The 27,347-nt window shown below is 36.8% G+C and overlaps 2 pseudogenes across 1 annotated transcript in view; one reads left to right on the top strand and one right to left on the bottom strand.

Moving 5' to 3' along the window:
- LOC143553528 (F-box/LRR-repeat protein At4g14103-like) overlaps positions 1-21,943 on the bottom strand; it is a 35,109-nt pseudogene extending 13,166 nt beyond the window's left edge. The window contains exons 1-3 of the transcript XR_013138845.1: positions 19,979-21,943; positions 19,693-19,890; positions 19,335-19,596 (exon numbers count right to left, since the gene is read on the bottom strand). The product of XR_013138845.1 is annotated as an F-box/LRR-repeat protein At4g14103-like (transcript). The remainder of the gene's footprint in view (positions 1-19,334; positions 19,597-19,692; positions 19,891-19,978) is intronic.
- LOC143553515 (putative pentatricopeptide repeat-containing protein At3g08820 pseudogene) lies at positions 15,553-17,683 on the top strand (annotated as a pseudogene).
- Positions 21,944-27,347: the final 5,404 nt, after the last annotated feature.

The following is a 27,347-nucleotide window of genomic DNA, read 5'->3' as shown; positions in this document are numbered from 1 at the left end:
TTAACTATGTGAAAATAGAGTGTGATTTGGGATGAGAAGGCCTCATATCCGTCTCCCCCTTTTATAGGCGATTTCAGTGACCCATCGCGATTCGCGATGGGTTTTCTTCACCACGACGCGTATCGCGACGCCGCAAAATAACGTCGCCTTGTGGCGTGGTGACACGTGGCCTACTAATTCGTGCCACATGTTGACACATGGTTGGGCACGTTTCCAAGTTACTTAGCGTGGTCATCGCGATACGCGATGACCTCATTGGTTTAGGCAGTAGCGTATCGCTACGCCGCCCATTTCTAGATTATTGTGCAAGTCCATCAATATACGCGATGGGTGAATTGGCTACCCAATCGCGTATGCGATGACTCTAAATTTTCAGAATTTTCATTGTAGTCCCCAGACTTTATAAAAGTTAGTGTAATTGGTTAAATTCTTATATGGTACTTTACATGATGTTACACTGACAACGAATGGGCTACCTTAAAAACCGCCTCCCAGAACCACATTTCTATGTTTGAAGAAAAACGTTAAAGCAAGTAAACCAATGGGAGGGGTAAAATAAATTCGTGAAAGGACCATGGGTGCGTGTTTTGAATTAAAAGGGTAAAGCAGTAACCAAATTGACCAAGGAGTTTTTAGCCTCATTCTCTTTCAAGACGAGGAATTTGACTATGTGGGACAAGGATGCTGTTGAGTTTAGGTGTGGGGGAGAGTGGTAAACGACATCGGTTACCCATCTGGGGATCGAAATGGGGATTTACACGAGTGATGAAACCGACAGTCCCATCTGGTTCGAATTCATGACTAAATTTGCAGATGAGGATGCTGACGAGTCAGCAGTGGCAGGAGATACCAGATTACAAGCATGGGAACAATTGAACTTTGGGGATGAAACCTACTGTGCCAGCAACACAAAGAGTACCGCCTTACGCGACCCACTGATGAGATACATTCACTGATTGCTGAGCCACACAGTCACAGCACGTGGTCAGAGTGAGGGAGTCATAAACTTGAGGGATCTATGGGCCATTTACTGCATCAAGAATGACATAGCTTGCAACATCACTTATCTGTTCTGTCAGTTATTTAGAACAAATGCAAAAAGCCCGAATACCTAGATATTTGGTGGTCTGTGGATCTACAAGCTTTAAAAAGCTTACCGTGCAGACACAAAAGGTACCCGAAGCCCAAACCCAATAGCTCTCGACCTCAGTTTCTGTATCAGCGTGCAAATGGTCCAACAAATTAGCCGAAACCCGGAGTTGTGGAGATTTCAGGTTGCCTGAACCAGATTTGGGATCCTGGGGACCCAGCTGAGATGACGATACATGACATACCAGAGAGGAGAGGAGGATCACCACCCCGACAGACCCGCTGTCGCTCTTACCAACAGCAGGGCGACCCATCATCATTAGGAGCCGGCCCCAGCTCATCATACCATAGCCAGTACTCATTTGAGGGCCTATACGGGCTCATTAATCAGTTTCAGGCTCACACTACCGCCTCTTTTGACAGGTTATCAGGACAGATTGCGGACTCAAACGCACAAAGGTCCGCAGATTATGCAGAGACGAGGCGAGAGATCAACCAGTTGAGTGATCTCATGGATAGGCAGTGGGATCCTTCGACCCGGACACGGGTAACTGATGAGCAGTGGCACTGGTAGGTCTGGTATGGGCATGGGTTTGGGTGGTAGTACTTTATTGACATTATTATCATGTTTGTTTAAACAATTTACATTTTGTCGTTTGTTTTTTTGGTTGGATACTTTTTATGGCCGTGGGTGCCAAGACATTTCAGTAGGTACGTATTTAGCAGGGTATGAATGATTCCATACCCGATTTCAGTAGTATTATGCTTGGTTGTTTGTGTTTGTTTGCTGTTTTTATTATTCAGGTACAAAACAGGAAAACGGACGAAAAACAGGGGAGGCTCTGTCAAAATTTCGTTAGCCCGTAGGGAAGTACCTTTCCATTTCACCACCATACATCATATAAATCTGATTATGAATCTTTTCACAAGGATAATGTGATATTCAAGTGAGTGTGGGGAGGGGAATTACTTGACCAATTGCTTGTTCAACCAATTATAAAATTCTCTGTTAAACAAAATATTTATAGCAAACAAAGACCATTTCTAAAAACCCAAAAGAAAGTCACTAAAAATCTATTATACAAAATAGGTAACAACGTAAAAAGAAGTTTTGTAATATTGAAAATAAATTTATGCAAAATATGGCGTTTATACCCAATTCCTTCGTTACTGTGAGATAAACCTCATGCCACATAAATATTTTTTTTCGAAAGCTTTAGGTGAGTCATATGTTTCGTGTGATTTAGAGCGTGTCGCAATTATTCATTTCAAGACCGCACGACGCATTGTCTAAGGAAGAAGGTAATATTCTCACGATCCCCTCAAACCATTCTCCAAATTACAAATCCCAAAAACCCACGAAAAAAACCAAAACCTTACCACTTTATCCCTCTCATCGGTAAAATACAACACTGGTCTTTTACTGGCAGACCTTAAAGAACTGGAAACGCATTCTTTCGATTTCAATTTCTTTTGTTGCATACATTTCACAAAACCTAGGTTTCCTATAGAACTTAGGGATAGAATTTTTCTCTTTAGCAATGAGGTGAAGAAAAAGTGGCGCCAAGACGAACAAAGGCCACCATTTTGTGGAGTTTCCAAAAGCGCGATGAAAATAAAAGCAAAAAAAGATACGAACAATGCTTAGGATGCGGAAGCTGGTCTCACGAAGGGAGATGTAGAAAAAGTCAAACTCAGTCTCAACATGAATATACTGAACTAATAAGGGTGGGGCTATTAGGCTCAAAGCCGAACAATCCATTATAGTCGGGAGTAATGCTCAGAGCAGGATTGAGGAAGAACTGATCCACATCCTCGCCAAAATCAGTCATTACGATCTGACCTTAAAAGAGTCGCTAGGTTTGTGAAAAAAAAATAACACAACCGGGAGAAAAGAAGCTAATAAGACATATTAAGATTCTCGAAAATCAGCAGAAGTTGTATTTAACTTCCCATCCTCATTAACTTAAGCCTTTGAACCAACAAATACCAATCCATATGTAGACAAAACCAACTCATATTACCTTATGATGTATGCAACATGTCACAAAGGTGGAGATTTGAACTTGCTACAAGCTTATTTATCACAGGTCACATTTTGGCTAAGAGTGTTCACATACATACATCACATCTATGATCAGATATATAAACCGAGTGCGAGTGAACAATGTGAGAACATGACGTTTTGCATAAACAGAAGCTCATGAAAAAAATCACCTTTTTATATATCACTACATATATTCCTATGATCTAAAGTTGGTTATTTTGTTCTTATTTTCTTGGAACTCTTTTGGGGATGTTTAAGCTATGGTCCTAACTTGCTATTTTTAGAGAATATTTATAAGTAGCTTGCTTGAGGACAAGCAATGTTCAAATGTGAGGATGTTTGATTTACATAAATAGCTCAGAAGGTTACTTATCACATTAAAATGAAATTTTAGGTAAACCCAAGCCTTAAACGAAGAAACAAGTGAAAAGACGAAGAAAAAGGAAAGAAAATCCAAGAAAACCCTCAACCACGCCCCCGTGCTCCAAGAAACACGCCCCCATGCTTTTGAACACAAGAAAAGACAAAAATATACAAGAAAAGACAAACACTGGACACAGAAGCACGGGGTCGTACCTTAGAAACCATGGGGCCGTGGTCACCTTTCAAATAAGATAAAAAGAATTAGAACATGTCACTAAAAAGCACGGGGTCGTGCCTCAAGAAGCACGCCCCCATGGTGAGTCATCATGTACGATATGACATAGCATTTAATGCAACTGGACACCTGGACACGGGGGTGTGCCTCTAGAGACACAGGGTCATGCCTGCTTTCTCAGACTCCCTATAAATATAAGAGAATGTTGCATTAATCAAGTGTGATTGAAGAAAATCTCTATACGGGTTTCTCTTATAAAAACACTCACATTACACTCATATTGAAGATCTTGTGAAGAGTTTGAAGGCTTGGAGGTCATCATTATCATCCACAATCATCAACATCATCATTATCCATCATCATCATTAAGAAGGGAGAGTCATCCATATTTGGTTAGATTGTTCTAGTTTAATCATGTGTTTGTTATCATAATCTCTTTTAATGTTCATAACAATGCTCATTATGAGCTAAACTCCATTTACCATCTAAAATCTATGAAGAAGCTTTATTTTACTTGATGATTATGTGAAACATATGGTTTAGTTTGGTAAAGTACATGGTTATTTTGCAATTATCTATTGATGAAGAAATGTTTTATCACTTTAACTCAATACATCAAGGTTAATGACTAAAAATCATTCATGTTCACTCATTTTCTTGGAGACTAGAAATGGTAAAAAGAATACTTTGATAACTTATTTAAGATAAAACATGGATCCTTATGTTGTACTTAGAAATGATGAGATATAAGCTATGATCTATTTCTCTAGTTTTGTTAATTCTAAAATAACATTGTTAACACGATTGCTTAGGTTATCATGCTAGTTAAAGAAATCATATGTTAATAAAATGTGTAACTATAACCTAATCTAATCAACCAAGGGGAGGTTGTGTGAGTTGACTACAACCACTCGAAGTTGTTAGGGTTGATATTTGAGAAATCGAAGTCAATCCTAATCGTTCTACTTTAACAAACTGCTTGTCTACTTAAATTGACATTCTCGTGTTAGCATGATATTAAGCATAGGATGGACTTGAAAATACGCATGCTACTTTCTTTTATGTCATAGAATATGTTCACTTAGAAATGAGGGACTATTCTATCATATATTATTAGGACAAGTTTATCACATGTTTATTTAATAATCATCAAGGAACAATGAAGTGGATTCTTGATCTTATACGGTAACCTTCATATAATTAAATTAGTCGTTTGAAATTTCTCTTCTTGTCACCTATATATATTATATATAAGTATTTATATTTTATAAAAAGTTCAAAAATCAACCCAAAATGATTAAAAACTCTCTGATTACATTAAAACAAAGATTCACTATTGGAAACATTTTTGTCCACGGATCGATACTTGATTCTTACCAATACTACTATACATATACGATAGGTACACTTGTCTATTTTGTGTGTGTTTAGTTTTAGTAGAAATCTCTTTTATAAATTTTAAATACGATCTTGTGCAAAGCTAAATCTCCAATCCATTATAAATTATATAACCATCTGCAAGCACCACATCATTACCAAATTGATAATGAGAATAATTTGAAAGCAAGAAGTGATATAGAAATTATATAAAGTGTTGTGATTATCTTAATTCAAAGGAGTCGAAGAGAGTGGTTATCGGAGATAAAGGCGGACAACAAACCCGATTCTGGACCCGGACCAAAACCGGAAGACCCTCGGGTACAAATCAGGCTTCGGTTCCTCAAAAAAATCGTACCCAGACTTGGAGCTGCTGGAATGGTTCCACCTTGACCCGGTCTTGACCTGGCCAAAAGCGTATAAAAACCTAGCAAACCTAGTTAAAACCATGTCAAATACCCGACCACCCATCGGTTCCTACCCGACCTGGTTCTTGGCTTTTGTTGACCATACCCAGAACACTTCTAATCGGAGATATGGATGCAGGCATGGTGGTCCGAGAAGGTAGAATATGGCGGTGTAATATGGGCTAGATGGCGCTGTTAACTTGGACTTGGCTATGCAAATTCACAAGCATGCTGCTGGGTCGATAAATGTGAAGGAAATGTAGGCTATTTGCAAAACACAACTCAAGTTTGTACGGCACATGAATTGCCTTATGTTAGTTGTGGCCATGTGGGCATTAGTATATAAAGGTTATTTTTTCGTTTGAAATTTATCAGACATTTTTTCAAAAATGTATAGGTGCTGGGCCCGACTTTTAATTTATTAATGCTCAATCATCAATGAAATGTGATAATTGGAGAAGACCAAGACAATGACGAAATATAGCAATTTGGTGACAAATAGAGCTATAATAAGTGAAATCTAATAAATGACGAAAAATTTTGATGTTAGAAAATAAAATGCAAAGGAAGATTGTTACCTTACAAAACCTGTCCACCGGATGGGTATAAAACTAGTTATACTAGTTGGTTGTTTTATACCAGTGTTTTTTCGCAGGACGGTAAAACCAGTGCGGTGATAAAACTCAAGCGTTATTAGTCATGAGCATTGAGATGGTAAGTCGACGCGAATTCGGTTGGTTTCGGATAAATACGTTATAGTATCAGAACGAAAAAAAATAAGAAATAAAAATTAAGGTAGACCAACTGGGTGGCGTCAGTTAGTAAAACTAGGGCATTGGTAAAACATGAGGGTTGTCATTCTTGGAAGTTGAGTCTACGCAAATTTGGTCGGATTCCGTCACGTTTGGTACGATACCCGAACTAGAACACAACAAAAAAAAAAGAAAAACAAATTTGGCATGCGGTCGCTGTTTGTTACGATATTGTAACTAAAAGAAAACGCGGTGAATCAACGCGAATTAGGTCGTTTTTCGTAACGTTCGTTACAGTACCGGAACTAAAAAAACAAAATTGGCATTTGGTTGCGTACTGGCACAAAAAAAAGAGACAAAAAAGATTTCGTCGACCACTAACGTGTCGTCAAGTGGTCCAATGGATACTTGCGGCACCAAAATTATGTTTTATTATATACTAGTGTTTTCATCCTGCTTGTTGCGCCGTGCAGGTTAGTAAAGCACATGCGGTGGTAAACCCAAGCGTTAAGGCGGTAAGTCGACACGAATTCGTTCAATTTCAGTTACACGCGTTATGGTTTTGAAACTAAAGAAAAAAAAAGCATATATAATATTTGAGGTGATCAATGGTGTTTGTCGGTCGGTAAAACTCGGGTGTTGATAAAACCCGAGGGTTGTCGATCCCGGCTATTCAGGCGGTATGTCAACGCAAATTCGGCCTGTCTCCATCACGCTTGTAACCGTACCGAAACTAAAACAAAAACAAATTTGACATTCGATCGGTTTTCGCTACGTCGTTAAAGTACCGAAACTAAAACAATATACAGTGAGTCCACACGAATTCGGTTGGTTTCCATCACGTTCGTTACTGAAATTTAATATAAAAACAATATTGACATTCGGTCGATTTATGTCACACCCTCAAAATCCACTAACGGAGTTTTACCGTCAGAGGGTGTGAACTGGCAGGATCGGAATCATCAGTTATAATCAAACCATAAAATAAAGTTTCAAAACCATGAAAACGTTTACGAGTAATTAAATGCGGAAGCGTAAAAACCTTTAATCAAAAGTTGCGTCACGCAGGACGACTTAAAACCAATGATAACCGTTAAAAATAAGTTTTGCATAATTAGAATGTGTCAAGCAATGCACGTTCCTAAACCGCGCGCCCGCCTCGGCTACCTGAGAATAACATACTAAAAGTGTCAACACAAGGTTGGTGAGTTCACAAGTTATATAAAAATAAATCGTTTAGCGTTTGCGTTCAGCGTTAAGCGTTTTGCGTAACCACGTTACGGCGTTTTGCGTTAAGCGTTTTGCGTAACCACGTTACGGCGTTTTGCGTTACCAGATAGTGTTTTGCGTAACCACGTTACGGCGTTTTGCGTTACCAGATAGTGTTTTGCGTAACAACGTTACGGCGTTTTGCGTTACCAGATAGTGTTTTGCGTAACCACGTTACGGCGTTTTGCGTTACCAGATAGTGTTATGTCAAATTATATATCGATAGGTAGCTAGTCTATACAACAAGTATTACTAAGTGTTCGACACCGAAGCTGACTCGTTTAGTAAGTGCCTTGTCACCAGGTCCTCCAGACCATGGTACGTGTTAGCCAAAATTACACCCGCTCGACCTCCAGTCGAGTTTAGCGTTGGGTGGGGTTTGTCAAACCGAGTAGTACTACTCAACAGTGACTCGCTATTCAAAATATTAACCGGTTCGATGTGTAGGACTTCAAATGTTTCGTTTGCCACTTAGCCTTTACAAGTGATATATAATTTATAACAAAATCTTAAATGCGTTGTGGAGTATGTTATCTCCCCCAAGTGAAAAGCGTTTAAAACAGTTTAAAGAGGGGAAAGTGAAACTCACTGTTTGCGAAGAATTTCCCAAAATAAATCACCAAGATGCGCGTCACCGAAAAACTCTCTCTAACGTTCTAAAACAACAAAGAGATTTTTCTAAGTGTCGGAATATTATCGAGTCTCTAGACCCGGCACATAATACCTATGCACATAACATGTTTCGTGTTTCGTTTGTGAATCGTGTGTGACTTAAATAAGTGTTTTTGTGACACATTACATGTGTAAGCAATCATATACGTGTCATGTATTCATAACGTACGTTACTAGCAATTATTCCCCGTAAGGGCATTTTGGTCAACAAATAACAATTAACTAGCCATTATTCCCCATAAGGGCAATTTGGTCAAATCATGGCAATCAATTAGCAATTATTCCCCGCAAGGGTATTTTGGTCAAAACATAACAATTATATAACAAGTATCATATTTCATGCATTTTTACACAACTCAGCAGCTAGTTCCACCGAGACAGAAATCCTACTAGAAAGATTGTACTATTTCACCGATCATAGCATCTCAATTAATTTACCAAAAATCATCACAGAAGCACATATGTCTTAGGTTTCCAGAACATATTTTATTACATTTTTATTCCTCATAGTTTTCTCACAATCATCAAATCATTACAGCAAACTCATAACAGTCAAATTCATGCGCAACAGAATGTTATTTGCAATCCCCGTTAAACGAAAAATCCAATAAATGCAAGACCACTTGGGTTAGGTTCCTAACTCAATGAGTCAACTTCCAGAAGTGGAACCAACCCAATTGGTCTCGTAGTTCATGAGATATAATATTTACAAAACAACCTAACAGCAGGTCTAACAGCTCAGCTTTGCACAACGTTTTTGTAAAATCATAAAAGTTAACCTTTACTTGTCCAAAAATTACAAGTTTAGACTTTATGAAAACTAGACTCAACAAAGTACCCTGTAGTGTTAACAAACTCAACCAATTTCCACATTAACATTTAATTACAGTCGTCTAAACATAACTTACAATCTGTCCAGTGCCACTTTGACCTTTAATCACAATTAAATCGTTTGACCAACCAAAACACCTCCAAACTTGGCGTGGTTGGACTTTCTGAAAACTAGACTCAGAGTACTACCTTGTTGACTCATAATTTGCTCAGTTTGCTTTTATACTCAACAAGTTACACATCATTCAATCTTAACAATCACTACTGTCAAAAACTCAGCAAGCCTAAACAATCATCTAACATGCATCCTAAGCATACAACATAACCCAAAACATGTAATACACATAATTAATCATAGAAAATCAGTAGCAACCCTCTAGGGTTTACAAACAATCAACGATTCATCAATCTTTTACCGTTCAAAATCACATATGATCCTCAATATCAACAACCAATACATACTCAATCATAGGAACACTTAATATGATATTCAATAGTTAGGGTTTCATATTTATACCTTAAAACGCAGAAATAAACCAAGGGAAACGTGAGAGGTGCTTACAAACGAGTGTAGGATGCTTCAATTGTGAAAACCAAGATCAAACAAGGGTGGTATGGTGGTGGTGAGTGGCTGCCGATCGCAAGGAGAGGGAGAGAGAGGCTGCCGCGATTGGGGTTAGGGAGAAAGAAAAGAAAAAGTGTTTTAGGGTTTTGGTTTAGTATTATTTATAAACATAATATGTTACATTCAAGTCCCTCAACTTCTAAGTATTACTTATCTAGCCTAAATCAACTAGTTTGCATCTTGAGTTAGCGTTTTATACTATGTTATCACATAACACGTAAGTCTAACACATAATTATCACATAATTATTGTTTTGACGTTTTTCGTTTATTCCTCAATCGTTTGCGCCAACTTGTTTGCGTTTCGGTGCAATTCCCGAAAGACTACACATGTAGTAAGTGTTAAGCGTCATTTAAACCCTAGTTTAAATGTAATGAAGTGTGCGTTATAGATTCAATGATCTTAAGTTTGAGTTGACGGAGTTGAGTTAACGGAGTTAACCTGAAATTGACGATTGTCACGATTTACGTTATGTTTGTTACTTTACGTTAACCAAACAAAAAAAATGTCGGCAACTATTAAGGTTTCGCCAAGTGGCCCAATAAAGGCCCTTGCGGCACCAAAATTGTCTTTTATAGTATACTAGTATTTTTACCAGCGCAACACAGGTCGGTAAAACCAAGGGGTGGTAAAAACTCAAGCGTTGTCGGTCCTAAGCTCGATATGGTAAGTTGACGCAAATTCAGTCGGTTTCGGTTACATGCGTTATTGTACCAGAACTAAAACAAAAACTAAAACAAAAAAATTATAAAACTGAGGTGGACCAATGGGGTGGTGTCGGCCGGTATAACTCGAGTGTTGGTAAAACCCGATCGTTGTCAATCCCCGGAGTTGAGTCGGTGAGTCTACACAAGTTTGGTTGGTTTTCGATACGTTCGTTACGGTACCAGAATTAGAATATAAAAAAAAACAAAACCGACATTCGGTTGGTTTTGTTATGTTCGTTACGATGGCGGTGGATCGGTAAAACCTAGGCGCTGTAAAATAGGAGCTTTCTTGGTCCCGGTCATGCGGCGGCGTGTCAGCGCAAATTTGGTCATTTTCGAGTACATTCGTTACGGTAACGAAATTAGAACCCCAAGTGTTGGTAAAACCCAAGTGTTGTAGGTACCGGGTTTGGCACTGGTGAGTCGGCAAACCATAACATTTTTAGTCCTGGGCGTTGCAACGGCGAGTCGATGCAAACTCGGTTGATTTCATTTACATTCTTTATTGTACTAGAACTAAAACAAAAAAGGTCGGTTAAACTCGAGTGTTGGTAAAACCCGAACGTTGTCGATACCAGATGGTGAGTTGGTAAAACCCGAACATTTTCGGTCTCGAGCATTACGATGGTGAATAGACATGAATAACAGTTTAATTATTAAAATTAAAAAGAATTACTTAGCCAATCTCACAATGATAAATGAACCAATAATACTCTTGTGTCGCTAAACTTTTCATTTATATTATATAACAATAACTAGTTATTTACCCGCGCGTTGCGCGGTGAATTCAATCGGTAAATCTCTGGCGTTGTAATGGCAAGCTATTGCAAATAAGATCGGTATTCTCTACGTTCTTTACAGCACCGAAACTAAACCTAAAAATAAATATACTTAACATAGAAAATAAAAAACAAATTATACGTCACAATGTTTATTCGGTTGGTAAAGCCCGAACGTTGGTAAAACCCGAGTGTTGAAACTCAAGTGTTGTTAGACCCGTGCATTTGTAAAACCTAAGCGTTATGGTGGCGAGTCGACGCAAATTCGGTTAGTATCAGTTACGTTTGTTACAGTATCGAAATTAAAACAAAAAATATATAAAAATTGAGGTGGACCAGCGGAGTGGTATCAGTCAGTAAAACTCAGCATTGGTAAAGCTTGAGCGTTAAGGCAGTGACTCCACACGAATTTGGTTAGTCTCTGATACATTCGATACGATACCATAACTAAAACAATATAAAACAACAAATAGAACATTGTAAAAGCGGAGTGGTATCACTCAGTAAGACTCAGCATTGGTAAAGCTTGAGCGTTAAGGCAGTGACTCCACATGAATTTGGTTAGTCTCTGTTACATTCGATACGATACCATAACTAAAACAATATATAACAACAAATATAACATTGTAAAACCCTTGCGTTATCAGTCCCCGACGTTGATACGCGAATTCAGTTAGTTTTCATAATTGTTGAGGCCACCAAAGAAATGAACATAAGCTCATATACGGGGAAAAAGGCTAGTGGAACTGAAGAGGAAAGTGACTGCTGAGACCACTAAAGATATGAAGTGTTTATGTTTAATTAAGCTAAGCAAAGAAATGGATTCGAGCTTGCCTTACTTGGTATCTTAACACAACCAAACCAGCCAACTCACCACCAAACGCTCATGTTTATTAGTGTCAAAAACAAATCCTAAATAGGAATTCAGCGAATTAGAAAACCTAAGTTGTGGCGCCAAACTTCACCTTTACTTTATGTTAGATTGAAACTTTATCACGTAAAAAAATAGATAGACCATATGTCGCATTCAATAAAGATTTATGATATATGTATGGCGTACTCAATGTGTCCAAGAATGTCCTATGGATGTTTTAGAAATGATCTCTTGAGACAGATGTAAAGCCAAACAAATAGCTTCTGCACTAAAAACAGAGGATTGTGTCGGATGCAAGACATGTGAATTCGTATGCCCAACAAGTTTCTTAACTGTTTGAGTTTATTTACAGCATGAAACAACACGTGACAAATGAAGGAAATCCTCTACAATAGACAGGCCCCACCAATATATAGCTATTATAATAAAAAAATCAACTAAAAAAAAATTTAATTTACAAAAGCCAAACTCGAACTTGAGTAGCCAACACATAATAATGACCATAACAAACACATTAGAAAGACTTTATTCTTTTAGTCACATCTATTTAAATTAAATCAATTTAAAGACCTATTAAAATTTTGTGATGCCAACTTTAACATTTACTCTATATAAATAATAATAATAATAATAACTTAATATAATTATTACAACTGAGTAGCACAAAAAGTAAAATCATATTTACTCTATATAAATAATAATAACTTAATATAATTATCACAACTGAGTAGCACAAAAAATAAAATCACGTCTCTCACAAAAATAATCTTTTACAAAGAGTATTAAATCACTGTATCAAATATACCTTTTTTATATACGATGAAGGGACGAAAACACATTTCTTTATAACACGAAGGGTTAAAAACGTAAATGACTAAAGTTTACTGTAGCTATTCACTTTCCTTTAATATATAGTATAATTATTTGTTTTTAATATTTATATACTTTTTTAGATTTAAATTTTATTTATGGTAATAAAGTTAATAATATACTTAGTATTTGATCATTAAAGAGTTTCACAGTTAAATGAGATGATATAACCCGGTTTAAAAGCTATTTGGGTGTGGTGAGCCACATGACCCGCTTATTATTTTTATTACTATAAAATTGTTTCTTAATTATAAATAATTTTTTTATTAAAAATAATTGAATATTAATTTTTTAGTATATCCCTATTTTATAGAACTTTCGTATCAAATGTCTGCTGAGATTAATTTTTTATTTAATGAGATGCTATAACCCGTTTAAGGGCTATCTGGGTTTGGTGAGACTGATACCCGTGAATTCAGGTCAAATGCATGAGAATACTTCATTTATAAATAAAGTAATCTAATGGCTTGAGAGAATGTATGGAGCAAACAGAGAGCTTTTAAAGGTTTCGTATATATATATATATATATGTATATATATATATATATAGAGAGAGAGAGAGTCAGGTTAACGTACATTAACGCACGCGAATAACACTCAATGCAAAAGCAAAACGCTCAAAGGAAAAAAACATGGCAAAAACAAAACACTCAAAGCCAATATACAAAAAGGCTCAAGCCAAAAAACAAAAACGTTCAAGCCAAAATACAATAACACTCAAGAAAATCGTAATACACTCAAAACGGGTTTTCGTGAAGAAAGTAAAAAATTGATCGATTAACGATCCAAATCTGTTTTTCGGTGAATTGATGATTAATTGGGTATGTATTGATGATTCCGAGATGTTGGGATGCGATTTCATGGATCAATTTCGTGAATATAGGTATTTTGGTACGTTAAGGTACATTGTATTTTTTCCTTTATATATCTATATATATGTTTAAGTTCAAGAAAGAAATCAAATTATTGTAAGAAATGAGAGAAATGAATATGAGCCACTAGTTATATTTTAGGTTTTAAATATTTAAAAATAAATAAAAAGATGTAAATGCAACAATAAATGCACTCTCTCTTTCCAATTAATACAATTAATATAACCATAATAAATATCTCTAATTAATATATCTAACTAATTTAACTATAATAATTAAAAAGATAAAAACACTACTTTAGTTTTATTTTTTATTTACACATTATTCATTTTATTCAACATAAATACAATTTATTCATATAATACTATTTTTTTATATTAAAAAAATAATTTCCACAAAATATATTAGCATATATCAACGTATTTAAGTTCAATAAATATACAACCTACACAAAGTTATATAACCTACACTTGTTTTGAGCAGTAAAAACGTACAACATACGAAAAGCATATAACTTACATATGTAATTCGACATCAACAATTATATAAACTACACAAAGATACACATACCCTACACGTATGTAAGCTATATGTTTTCTTATTCTTAGAACAAGTGTAGGTTATATGTTTTTGTGTAGGTTGTATATTTTTTATTGACATTTAATGCAACCATGTGTAAAATAGTTTTTTGTATTATTCATCAGAATGTAACTACGTGTTGATGGATATTGATATGTTGAGTTTGAAGAATTTGGTTTTGAAAAGAAATTAATGTATGAATAAATTGTATTTGTGTAAGATAAAATTTTCGTGTGTAGGTTATATGTTTTTTGTGTGTAGTTATATGTTTCCATGTGCGTGTATTTTATTGATGATTAATTTTGTGTGTAGGTTAAATGTTTTTCGTGTGTAGGTTATATGTTGTCTTATTCTTAGAACAGGTGTAGATTATATGTTATTGTGTAGGTTGTATGTTTTTTGTTGATATCTAATGCAAACACATGTAAAGTTGTTTTTAGTATTTTTAATCATAATGTATTTATGTGTTGATGAATATTAATATATTGAGTTGGAAGAAATTAGTTTTGGATAGAAAGAAATTTTAATGTATGAATAAATTATACTTGTGTAGGATAAAAATTCAAGAAATAAAAAGTAAGTTATAAAAATAAATGACTTCTTAATACTTTTAATTATAATAATTTAATTAATTATATTAATTCAATAAATAAGTATTATGGTTTATTAGTTATATTAATTGAAGAAAGAGAATAATTAATAGTTTTTTTATTTAGCTTTAAGAATTTAAAACTTAAAACAAAACTAGTGGTCTATATTCATTTCTTGCAATAATATCATTTCTCTCTTGAACCATCCCCTATATATATATAAGATTTTTTTCTTTAGATATGCAATTTTTTTTTGTTATGGTTCAGGTACCGTAACAAACATAGTCAGAACTGACTCAATTCGTGTTGACACCGTCGTAACGCTCAGGTTTTACCGACTGAATAGACGTTGTTTATATGCATTATTATAAGAGTATTCTAAGCGTTTACTAAATTAATTTTTAGGTTTAGTGTCGATAATCATGTAATGAAGCTAACCGATAACAATTGACATCGTGTGACTTTGAACATAAGTAGTATATTTTATTATAAATTATACGAGTGTCGTTGATATTTTATGCTTTGATAGTTGTCAGTATTGTAATGAACTTAACCCTAGGGTTGGTCCAAAGGGGGTCGAGGAGGTTGACGGACCCATACCCATTCTCTCAAGACCGCACCAAGGATCTCGAGGAGGTTCGAGTATCTGTTAATTTTGGTCCTTGGTCAGTTCTCTAATGGTTTGGTGGTGGCCAAAGTCATGAACTCATACTCAGAGACCAAGACTCGTCTTCTCCAAGGCTTCACCTGCATCAACCACCTCAAACATGTCCACGCTCGTCTTCTCCGTCTCAACCTCTTTCACGACACTTACCTTCTCAACCTCCTCTTACGTCACACCTTCACTCTCACCCATTATAATAATAATAATAATTACCCACAACTCCTCTTCTCCCAAATCCATCACCCCAACACCCACCTCTTCAACACCCTCATACGTGGCCTCATTTCCCACAGTCACTTCCACCATTCCATCACCCAGTTCCACTCCATGCGTCAATTAGGCTTCTTGCCAAACACCTTCACGTTCCCCTTCATTTTCAAATCTTGCACTAGGGTTTTGGATTTGCATGTGGGTCTGGAGCTGCATACGATCATGGTTAAAGTGGGTTTTGATTCGGATGTGTTTATTAATACTGGGTTGGTCTGTTTTTATGCCAAATGTGGCCTCTTGGATGATGCATGTAAGGTGTTCGATGAAATGCCTGACAAGAATTCGGTTTCCTGGACAGCGATTATTTCCGGGTATATTGAAACGAACCGGTTTGTAGAAGCGGTAGATGTTTTCAGGAGGTTGTTGGAGATGAATTTGAGACCGGATAGTTTTACTCTAGTGAGGATTTTGTCAGCTTGTGAGAAATTAGGGGATTTGAGGACTGTAGAGTGGGTAGATAGCTGTATAACAAGTATTGGGATAGTTAAAAACATATTTTTGGGTACTGCGTTAGTCGATACCTATGCGAAATGTGGGAGCATGACGAAAGCTCTTGCAACGTTTGATCAAATGCGTGAAAAAGATGCGGTTACGTGGGGCGCGTTGATCCAAGGTTATGCTTCAAATGGGAAACCGAAAGAAGCTTTGAACACGTTTTACAAAATGAAAAACAATAACATAAAGCCCGATTGTTACACGATAGTCGGGGTCCTGTCCGCTTGTTCGACCTTGGGAGCGCTAGAGTTGGGTGAATGGGCCCGCACGTTAATCGATCAAAACGAGTTTTTATACAACCCGGTTGTTGGTACGTCATTAATCGACATGTATGCAAAATGTGGACAAATCGGTAAAGCTTGGATGATATTTAAAACCATGAAAGAAAAAGATCTTATTGTTTGGAATGCAATAATAACCGGCCTCAGTATGAGTGGTCAAACCAAAGTCTTATTCGGTCTACTTGGTCAACTCGAGAGGTTAGGAATCCACCCAGATGACAAAACCTTCGTTGGCATCTTATGTGGGTGCACACACGCGGGTCTTGTTAACGATGGTAAACGGTACTTCAATAACATGACACGGCTGTTTTCAATAACTCCCACAATCGAACACTACGGGTGCATGGTTGATCTTTATGGACGGGCGGGTTTATTAAACGAAGCACATGCTTTGATCCAAAATATGCCGATGAAACCCAACGCTATTGTTTGGGGTGCTCTGTTAAGTGGATGTAGGTTGCATCGTGATACGCAACTAGCTGAATATGTATTGAAAAACTTGATTGAATTAGAGCCATGGAATTCTGGAAACTATGTACTTTTATCTAATGCATTTTCAGTTAATAAGAAATGGGAAGATGCTGAAAGCATAAGGTCAACTATGAGTCAACGAAGCATTAAAAAGATACCAGGATGTTGTTGGATTGAGGTTAATAATGTTGTTCATGAGTTTCTTGTTGGGGACAAGTCTCATCCAATGTCGGAAATGATTTATAACAAACTTAGCGAGTTAAACATGGGATTGAAACAGATGGGATATGTGCCGACAACAGAGTTTGTGTTGTTTGATGTTGAGGATGAGGAGAAAGAGCATTTTTTGGGTTGTCATAGTGAGAAGTTAGCTATTGCGTTTGGTTTGATTAGTAGTTTACCGGGTGAGGTGATTCGGGTCGTGAAGAATATTCGTGTTTGTGGTGATTGCCACGTGGCAATTAAGTTGTTTTCAAAGATTACGGGTAGAGAGATAGTTTTAAGGGATAATAATCGGTTCCATTCATTTGTTGATGGTCATGTTCGTGTGGAGATTATTGGTGACACAAGGAATATTATAGCCAAAAGTTGCATCATTACTTTTTTGACATATATGAGTTATAATTTAATGGGAACGAATTCTAATAGGCATGTTTCTCTTACAAAACAAGTTACAACAACCAAAATACACAGTTTGTGTCTCTTATAGTGGGAAGAATTTTGAAAGGTTTCTATTACAAACAATGGTTTACTAAATCAAAATGGAACTGCCAACTAAATTGAAGAACGCAGAGGTATTACAACTATATTCATGGAAAAGATTCTTGATAAATACAAAACATAGTTAAACTGAAGAACCCAGAAGTGTTTATAAATACACACACATTTTTTTTATGGGATAAGAAAAGAAATGATAAGATTTTAGTTTGAATCTTCATTCTTGAGTTTTTTTAATAAAAGAAATGATAGAAAATGATAGGAAAACTTGGGTGTTTTAAGTCCCAAAGTTTTCTTGCCAATTTGGCATGATTTGGAAAGAAAGGAAATGATAAATATTTAAAATTAACACTTTACCCTTCAATCTACGTCTAATAATTGTTTAAAAAAGGCTATATTTGTAAAACTAAACATTTTTTTCTTTTCTTTTCCTTTCATTTAAACTAAAGAATGTAATTAACCATTTCTTTTCTTCCCCTTTTCTTTCATTTTTCATTAAACTTGAGAATGCATTATATGCATGTACTTTCTTTTCTTCTCCCATCCTATCCAATCTTATACTTTTCTTTCTTTTAATTAAAAACTCGAGAACACAGTGATATGGTTATAATCCCTAAACCAAAACAAAATAGGTATGCACATACAGTTTCCTGTTCTTGAGTTTTTTTAAAGGAGAGAAAGGAAATGAAAACTAAGGATAGTTAAAAAATAGGTGTTATTGGTTTTTTTTTTAGGATGGAAAGGAAAGGAGTAGGAGAAGTTAGGAGGGATAAATTGATGTTTTTTTTCAATAAATTATTCTCCCAAAAATGGGCTGATTACTAAGAATGACATAGTTATCCTTTCCTTTCCTCTAATTTCCTTTCAACTCAAGAACACGCCTAATTAAAAAAAAAATTCTTCTCTTCCCTTCCCTTTCTTATCCTTCCATCTCCTTTCCTTTTCTTTCATTGGTTAAAAAACTCAAGAATTAAAGCGGCGATCTGACCGAAACAAGAAAGTTGATTTTCTGTTTAGTTATTGAGTTTTCGGTTATACATGGGCTTAGGGCTTAAGGTGGGCATAAGTCCTTTATTAACCCCTGAACTAGACTTGTAACAGCCATGTTACTGAATGCAACTTAAAGGGGAGTGCAACAAGTAAATAGAGAGGAGGTTGGGTATGTTTTAGCACAACACATGACTTAAGAGTAGTTAAAGTCAAACACTAGAAGGCCCAGCCAAATAGTTACAGAATAATATTTGACATCTATATGCATTCCTAGAAAATTTCCATAAACCCATTTGTGAATGTTGCTGAATAGACCCGTTAAAAACGTTACCCCACAGGCCTACTTGATTTGCAGGCTTAGCAAAAAACATAAAATAAGGCCCAAAGATATAGAATCTGAACAATCAGTAATGAAGAAAAAGCTCCCTATATATAGTCAAACATTAGTTTCATGACTCAGACCATCATCACTACACACTATCAGTTTTCACTAGTTTCTGCCATAAACTTGAAATCAAACGCATTATAAAACCTCCATATCCGCATATCTTTAACTGTACCATTACCCTGTATCGATATTAACAAGTGAGGCAAGGAGTACCTTTGGCCTCTTCCTTTATGAAGCTAACTGTTATTCCTTCATGAGGTAATGCCATTGACAATGACTTCAACTCCATCATGTGCTTTTGAGCTCTGGAAGAGGAAGGCCACACAATATGAATTTTAGTGTGGCTTGGATCTTCTTGTTGAAGTAGCTTCTCGTATGTAAACTGAATATAAAATACGAATCATCTTCGTTAGAACAAATCCAATAAAAGATAATGAATATTTCATTGAATAATAATTTACGCATATATAAGTCTTACCTTCACAACATCACTATGTTCTTCAAAGGGAAAGGATGATCTTAAAGTTAGGGATTGAGGCCGGCAACACCAAAGTACAGCATCCACAAAAGCTATATGAGCCAATGATTCTTCATGGCTTTCTAGTTCTAGCACAACATGCTCGAGTTCATAAGGTGGCAACCCAATCGCATGTAGCTTCTCCAACTCTGTAAACTTCTGCAAAATGAATGGAATAACTATATGATTATTTTATATAATTGTTCACGACATAGTAATGGATGAATGAGTGACGAAAGAAACGAACCTGACTATTTGCGGCATGAATATACAAGTTCAAAACTTTGAGACCACGCTTCTTTGCCAAAAATAGCCTCAGCTTCTGGAACCAAAGAGCATCTATACAGCCATCGGGATAGCATTGCATACATGCTTTCGAATGGGTAAAGTTCTTTACCAAAGGCCAACGTTTAGCCACTATAGGACAGAGTAAACGGCGATTACGTGAGTGAGTAAATAAACCCAAATTTGGGGTACTGAACTCAATTTCTTCAAAATCACAGTTTGAATGCAACACCAATTTCCTCAAGGAATTACTTGACAACTTAAAGTTGCTGCATTTATAGATAGCAGCCAAAAACAAACTTTTAACATAGAGAAAATTGGATAAGAAGTAGGTGAAACCATTCGAGTTTGGTAAGGGATGCCCTATGTAAAACACTGTTGTTAATTTCTTGCATGAAGTCAAGTTCATTCGCGGTGCCCCGTTTCCATCTCTATCTATTACATAAAGAGTAGATAAATTTGGCGCTTCAATATCTATTCTCTCAACTCGAGTTTTGTAAAAAATTAAAACATTTCGAAGACTTTGATGTCCATCAACACAAAAGCTGTTGAAACCATTACACCTAACAATTTGAAAAGTTTGTAAAAGAGGGCAGCTAGTGGTGAAATACTTGATCACTTCATTGTCTATACGAAGATCTCTAAGTTCCAAATAAATCAAAGACTTAAACTTGACAATACCAAGCTTCAAGGAAGAAGGCAACTCACAACCACGAACGGTCAAAGACTCTAACATAGAAACCGATAAGAGTATGTTACGCAAACGATACTCAGCAGAAGCAGAAACGGATTCTGACGATCTATCAATATCAATCACTAACTCCTTCACGCCGTTGTTAAGAACTAACTCAAGGCATCTGTTAACAATATCTAATTCTGCAGGCTCCTCGATAGTTGTAGTGAGCTTGAACTTGTGTGCAGTGAGATTTTGACGGCTAAATCGGGCCGTGGTATACTCGACATAGTTGAAAAAACTTCCACGGGTCGTAAAATTATTGATATCGAAATCTAAATTCGGGAAAGAAGCAGTTATGTCAAGCCAGTGCTTAGACAACACACTCGCTCAAACAAGCTCCAAAGTATTACTAAATGAGAGGATATGATGAACAATAAAATCAGGAAGCTGTGAAATCCGATCCATCTCTCCAATTAAGGCTTCCAACTACAAAATAGTAATCAATACAGAAAGAATTAAGCAAACTTTGATTTGATGGAAACCGATACATATTCATCGAAACAAATTTCAAATTGGCATTTGGGGAGATTTACCTTTGTGGATTTGATCTCAGCAGAATCGCAAACTCTTTCTTTTCCAAATAGGAACCACCGATCTACAAATTCTATTAACCACAAAATTTAGTGAACAACGACAAATCTTTCTATGGATTGCTTTTTTCGCCCCTTTGGCCGTCAAAATGCCTAATGTATTTTCACAAACTGGTTTGTGAAAGGGTTTTCCCAATTCGCGTCATAATGAAGCTTGTTGTCGCAAAGCCGGCCACGTGACAGCACCAACGCGTGCCAAATCATCTTATTTTATTATTGTTTTTTTATTTAAATTAGTAAATTAGATAATACCTATTTGCGTTCATGTGATTAGAGCGTCGGCGTGCATTGTGCCCATAGAAGTCAAATTACCCGAATGATTCCCCATTTAAATCTGAGTCTCTTCGTTACTTAACGGTGTTAGTTTCAGGGGCAAGATGGATTAAATGCAAGAAATAGATACAAGCAAGCCTACCACCAAATAACAATTCTATGGCATTCTCAATCACTATCAATTAAATAAATGCAAGAAATCAAACAAGCAAGCAAGAATCGGATGAATTCATTTTTTTAAACTGTAACCACATAATAAACCAAATTAAGGATGACAATCTGATTACAAATTACACATAACACAAATTAGGTAAAAATCTATTTTTGGGGGAAAATTGCAGACAATCTATTAGTCGAAAATCTTCGACTGCAGCTGCGAGGTTTTGGGGTTTCTTTTAGGGTTTTATACTTTTTTATTGGTGTATATTAGGAGTTAATTTACCTTTTAGACTTTGGCACTGGTTTACCAACCGAATAAACTTTGTTTATATGTTATTTATTTGTATTACTAGTTTAGTTTTTAGGTTTAGTGCAAATGTTGTCACGAAGCTAACCGATGCCGGCTGGCTTCATGTGGCTTTGATCATAAGTTGTACTGTATGATTTTGTAAGTAGGGGTGTTCATAGTTCGGTTTTAAACTGTGAAACCGCCCAAACCATTCATTGGTTTTGTTTCACTGTAGGTTTCTTTATATAACTTTCGGTCAGTCGGTTCAAAATTTTCAACCTGTAATGAACGGTTTGGTTTCAAATTTTCAAACCGTATAAAATCGGACCGGACCATAAGATTTAATAACGCTCCTTTTATATTTTATAGAAACATCCAAACGATTTTCAATGAAGTGGCAGGTAAGCGGGCAACAAGCTGCACCGCAACCCCCTTTTGGATAACAAACCCAATCCGACTAAAAACAAAGTTTTGATTCTTATGAGCTGATAAGTTACTATACACAACTTTCTGAACCCTATTCAAAAGGTCCACGGCATCCGGAGCTAAGAAACCAAAAGTGTCAAAGGCGAGGGGGATAAACACGTGTTGATTCTCCAAACAAGCTCTCTCGTGTTTAGCAACCTTGCCCGATGCCGCCTTCAATGCTGCCTGGCCTGCTACAAATCCAGTGTCCCTAATCCCAACAAGAGGGGACACTCCTGTGAGGTCGACACAAGCGTGTGTTCCCCCTACCCACCCAAAAACAAGTATATCGGCTGGTCGTAATGTAGATCTTCTTTCTTGAGGATCCGTAAGAAAGTTTACGGGGGCTTCCTTTTTAGCCGAAATTTCGGCTCGTTTAAGAACATCGCATAGAACATCCCTCACCAAATCATGCCTGTACTTAAACCCAGCAGCAGGCGAAGTTATGCATAAGGCGAAGTTGAGTATAACTTCGCCCAACCCTAACTTCGCCTGAGAACAACCAGACTAATTAATTAATTAAACATGAGCAGGTGAAGTTATGCATAAGGCGAAGTTGAGAACAACTTCGCCTAAACCTAACTTCGCCTGAATCTGAAACGGCGAATACAGAGGTCCGATCCTGGTTTGTTTGGTGAATTTATGATTGAGAACAAGAAAAGATGTTACTATGGAGATCAACTGTGTGTTTGGTGAATCAACTGAGCTACGAACACATTATAAACAGATTGGTTTATCAACTGTTTAAAAGTTAGCATAAACAATGTCACACATCGAATCACCACGGCCCTTGATTATCACCATTAGTATGAATTACATGTTATACCAAGCCTACACACCTTTAACACGGATTGGAAACAGATAATAACAAGGTTCGATTCGAGATTTAAGTTCGCCAAGGGTTAGAAGATTATAAGTTCGCCGGAGTGTTTGAAAAGTTGTAAAGTGTTTGACCAAAAAGACACCTTATATAGGATTAAAGATACTCAGGCGAAGTTAAGGTTAACTTCGCTTACCCTTAACTTCGCCCCTGAAAAACTTCGCTTGTTAACTTTACCAGTAAGTTCGTCTAACTTGATTTACAAAACAGGACCATATAATTAGATCAAAATGTAACAGTCTTTTGAAATTTCCCGTTAAAGAATTAAACTTCACGATCAAAGAACCAAGTAACCAAGTTTTAAACCATAAACCAGAATATCCAGAGAGAATTTTAGTAATAAAATAAACGGGATCAAATTTCAGTCTAGACGGGGACCAACATGTTTTAGAAAAGATCCAAACAGGAATCATACTAATTAAGTGGCTGTCACATAGATCCATGTTCGGCGGTATTATGACATAAAGAAATAGGTTGTAAGCAGGTATACAACTTAGTATGGTTTTCATCGCTTCTGTGATACGGATTAGGTTCAATTAAGCTCAAAATTTAGATGGATATCACATGAGAGATTGTGATGCCTCCTATCTATTCTCAAAGCGTATTTGGCTTTCCCCAAGTCACCCCGAGTTGACTTCGACCCGTAGTGTCTGATTAAACAATAAGTATATATCGATTTTTAGAGTCTTCTTCACGATCTCTTTCTTGCCTCTTGATTGATATTTGTAACAACATAAGTTTCAGAAGGCTTAACAACATTTTTTTTTATTTTTTTAATACTGAAGATATTAATACAGCCTTAAATAATAGACGACTGCAAGTCCCGAATCAAGATCACTACAGGTACTTGACACACCATCTTCTCGGGAATCAGAACACTCACGGGCTCGTGTATGACTGGGTAATCACTTTTCTGCCTATCATTTGGAAAGATGTATATGGAGACATGCACAACTCAGAATGAATCTCCACATTAAATCGAGGCGATTTAGTTTGTATCACTTCTACTTTTACGCACCAAATAAAGCTACCATAACTTACAATGGCTGTTCTAGAGTCTTTTAGGCCTAATAACTTCACCAGTTAGGAACACAGAATTAGTTTTTCTATCACTTTCCAAGGTTGGATCAATTTTCTTTTAAACATTGTATTGAAACTTCTTACGAAGTTATAGACTTGAAAAATTATATCATCTCCCTAAAAAAAATTTTAAATTCTATCGCCCCGATCAAGTCACAGTCTTCAGGTAAACGGCTATCCTGAAGATCCAATGGATCAGCTGGACCGACCACATACGAGTATGTGTCCTTCTAACTAAGTATGAACGACTATTTTTCAGCGAAAGAATAAAAACCCATCATAAACCGCCCCGGTCACTTTCAGTCAGCTGGTTAATGGCTATCCTCATAATCTACTAGTAGAAGTAAGGACCAAACATATCCGAAGATGTGTCCTTCAAACCGAAGTAACCGACATAATTCTAAGCAATAGTTTTTTTTTTTTTAAAAACAAAACGAAAAATAAGGTTACTCGGGATTGATCATCCCATTAAGTTCAACAAGGTTTTGAAAACGGGATCGGTCAAACGCTTTAGTAAAAAGATCGGCGAAATTATCCAAAGAATCAACCTTTTCAAGCACAATTAATTTCTTCTCATCACAATCCCGTATAAAATGATGACGAATGTCAATATGTTTAGTTTTGCTGTGTTTGACGGGATTGTTAGTTACTGAGATTGCAGCAGTATTATCAATGTAAATAGGAGTTAGAGTGAAATTCAGACCGTAATCGCGCAATTGCTGTTGTATCCAAAGAACCTGGGAACAGCAGTTCGATGCTGCCATGTACTCTGCTTCGCAGGTAGAAATGGCTACTGAGGTCTGCTTTTTGCACTGCCACAACACCAATCTTTCTCCCAGAAACTGACATCCACCGGCTGTTGACTTCCTGTTCTGATTGCAACCTCCATAGTCAGAATCTGTGTAAGCTACCAAATCCAGTTCTCCCCCTTTCGTGTACCACAATCCCAACTTAGGCTTGCCTTTGAGATACCGCAATATTCTCTTTACTCCCTTCATGTGAGATTCTTTCGGGCTTGCCTGAAACGAGCACAAAGACAAACTGCAAACATAATATCAGGTCTAGATGCAGTTAAATACATTAAAGAACCTATGATTGCTCGATATTGGGTGGGATCCACGTCTTCATCACTGTCAGAATCAGCACCCAGTTTGTGGTTGACGCAAACTGGTGTATCAAATGGGTTGCTATCTTCCATCTTGAAGCGCTTGAGCACATCATGGATATATTTTGCTTGATGAATGAACATCCCATCTTTCTTCTAATCTACCTGCAATCCCAAAAAGAAAGTTAATTCGCCCATGGCGCTCAATTCAAACTTCTTTTTTATGACCGCTTCAAATTCCTGACACATGGCGACTTTTGATGCAGCAAAAATGATGTCGTCCACATAGACTTGAACTAGTAGAAAATCTCCCCCTTTTCTCTTGACAAACAGCGTGCTATCGATCTTTCCTCTTTCGAACCCATTCTCAAGCAAGTAATCAGACAAGGTTGCGTACCAGGCTCGAGGTGCCTGATGTAGCCCATATAAAGCTTTACTCAGTTTGTACACATGATCAGGAAAATCAGGGTCAGGAAATCCTGGAGGTTGTTCAACATACACCACCTCATCGACTTTATCATTAAAAAATGCACTTTTCACATCTAACTGGAACACTTTCATCTCTTTGTGTGCAGCAAATGCCAAAAATAGTCGAATTGCCTCCAATTTTGCCACAGGAGAAAACAATTCGTTGTAGTCGATTCCTTCTTGCTGATTAAACCCTTTTACTACCAGCCTTGCCTTGTTCCGTATGATTATCCCCTTCTCATCTCTCTTACACTTAAAAACCCACTTTGTACCAATAGCCTTTACATTATGTGGTTTTTCAACTAACTTCCATACTTCCATCTTCTCGAACTGTGCCAACTCTTCTTGCATGGCTTCGACCCACGAGCTGTCCTTTAGAGCCATTTGATAATTCTTCGGTTCAATCTGGCTGATGAAGCAGATGTACAAGCATTCATTTATGATCCCCGTGTCTTTAATGCTTGCGTAACCACATGTGTGTTCATCCAAACTCCTTCTTGTGTCAACACCGTCAGACAGATTACCTATCACGTTCTCCAAAGGGTGATTTTTGTGAATTCCAGTAGTCTGAACCGGACCGACTTCCAGATTGTTTTCTAAATTCGAAGAGAGTTCATCAATGGGTGATTGATGTTGAGAGTGAAATGGATTGTAGAATTCTTCTTCAGTAGAGGCAGCAGGAGTATCAACTGCACTTGACGAGGAAGGTTGTCTTTCATCGTATCGCGGACGTTGCACAATATTTTCCTCCTCGTCATACAGAATCCGTGAAGCAATTTTCTCATTAACTTCTGCAAAATCCAAGTAAGGCACATTAAAAGATTTGAATAGTTTATCATAGTCGAAAGCTTTAGCGGGTCCCATGCTAGGCTTTGGTGATTTGTAACTCGTAATGTCAGTGTTACATACCACCTCAACCTTGTTGTTCGATAAATTAAAGACTCTTCTGTTGGGAGTCCCAACAACATATCCGACTAAAATACCTTCGTCGGCTTTCTCACCAAATTTTGAGTTTGTCTTTAATATCGAACATGGGGACCCGAAAGGTTCGAGACCATTCAAGTTTGGCTTTCTACCATGCATAAGCTCATAACAAGTTTTATTTAATCTTTTAACAGTTAAAACACGATTAAGGATATAACAGGCTGTGGCAACAGCTTCAGCCCAGAACACCACGGGAAGTTTAGCATTTGCCAGCATGGTTCTGGCTCCTTCGATTAGCATTCTATTCTTCCTCTCAGCTACCCCATTTTGTTGCGGAGTATACGGGGCGCTGTACTGATGGT

The sequence above is a fragment of the Bidens hawaiensis genome, unplaced genomic scaffold (assembly GCF_021521415.1).
Source record: "Bidens hawaiensis isolate Kalapana, Puna unplaced genomic scaffold, B.hawaiensis_p1.1 tig00017259_1, whole genome shotgun sequence".
Taxonomy (NCBI): domain Eukaryota; kingdom Viridiplantae; phylum Streptophyta; class Magnoliopsida; order Asterales; family Asteraceae; genus Bidens; species Bidens hawaiensis.
Note: the sequence above shows the minus strand (reverse complement) of the source record. Positions and strands in the feature narration are given on the sequence as shown.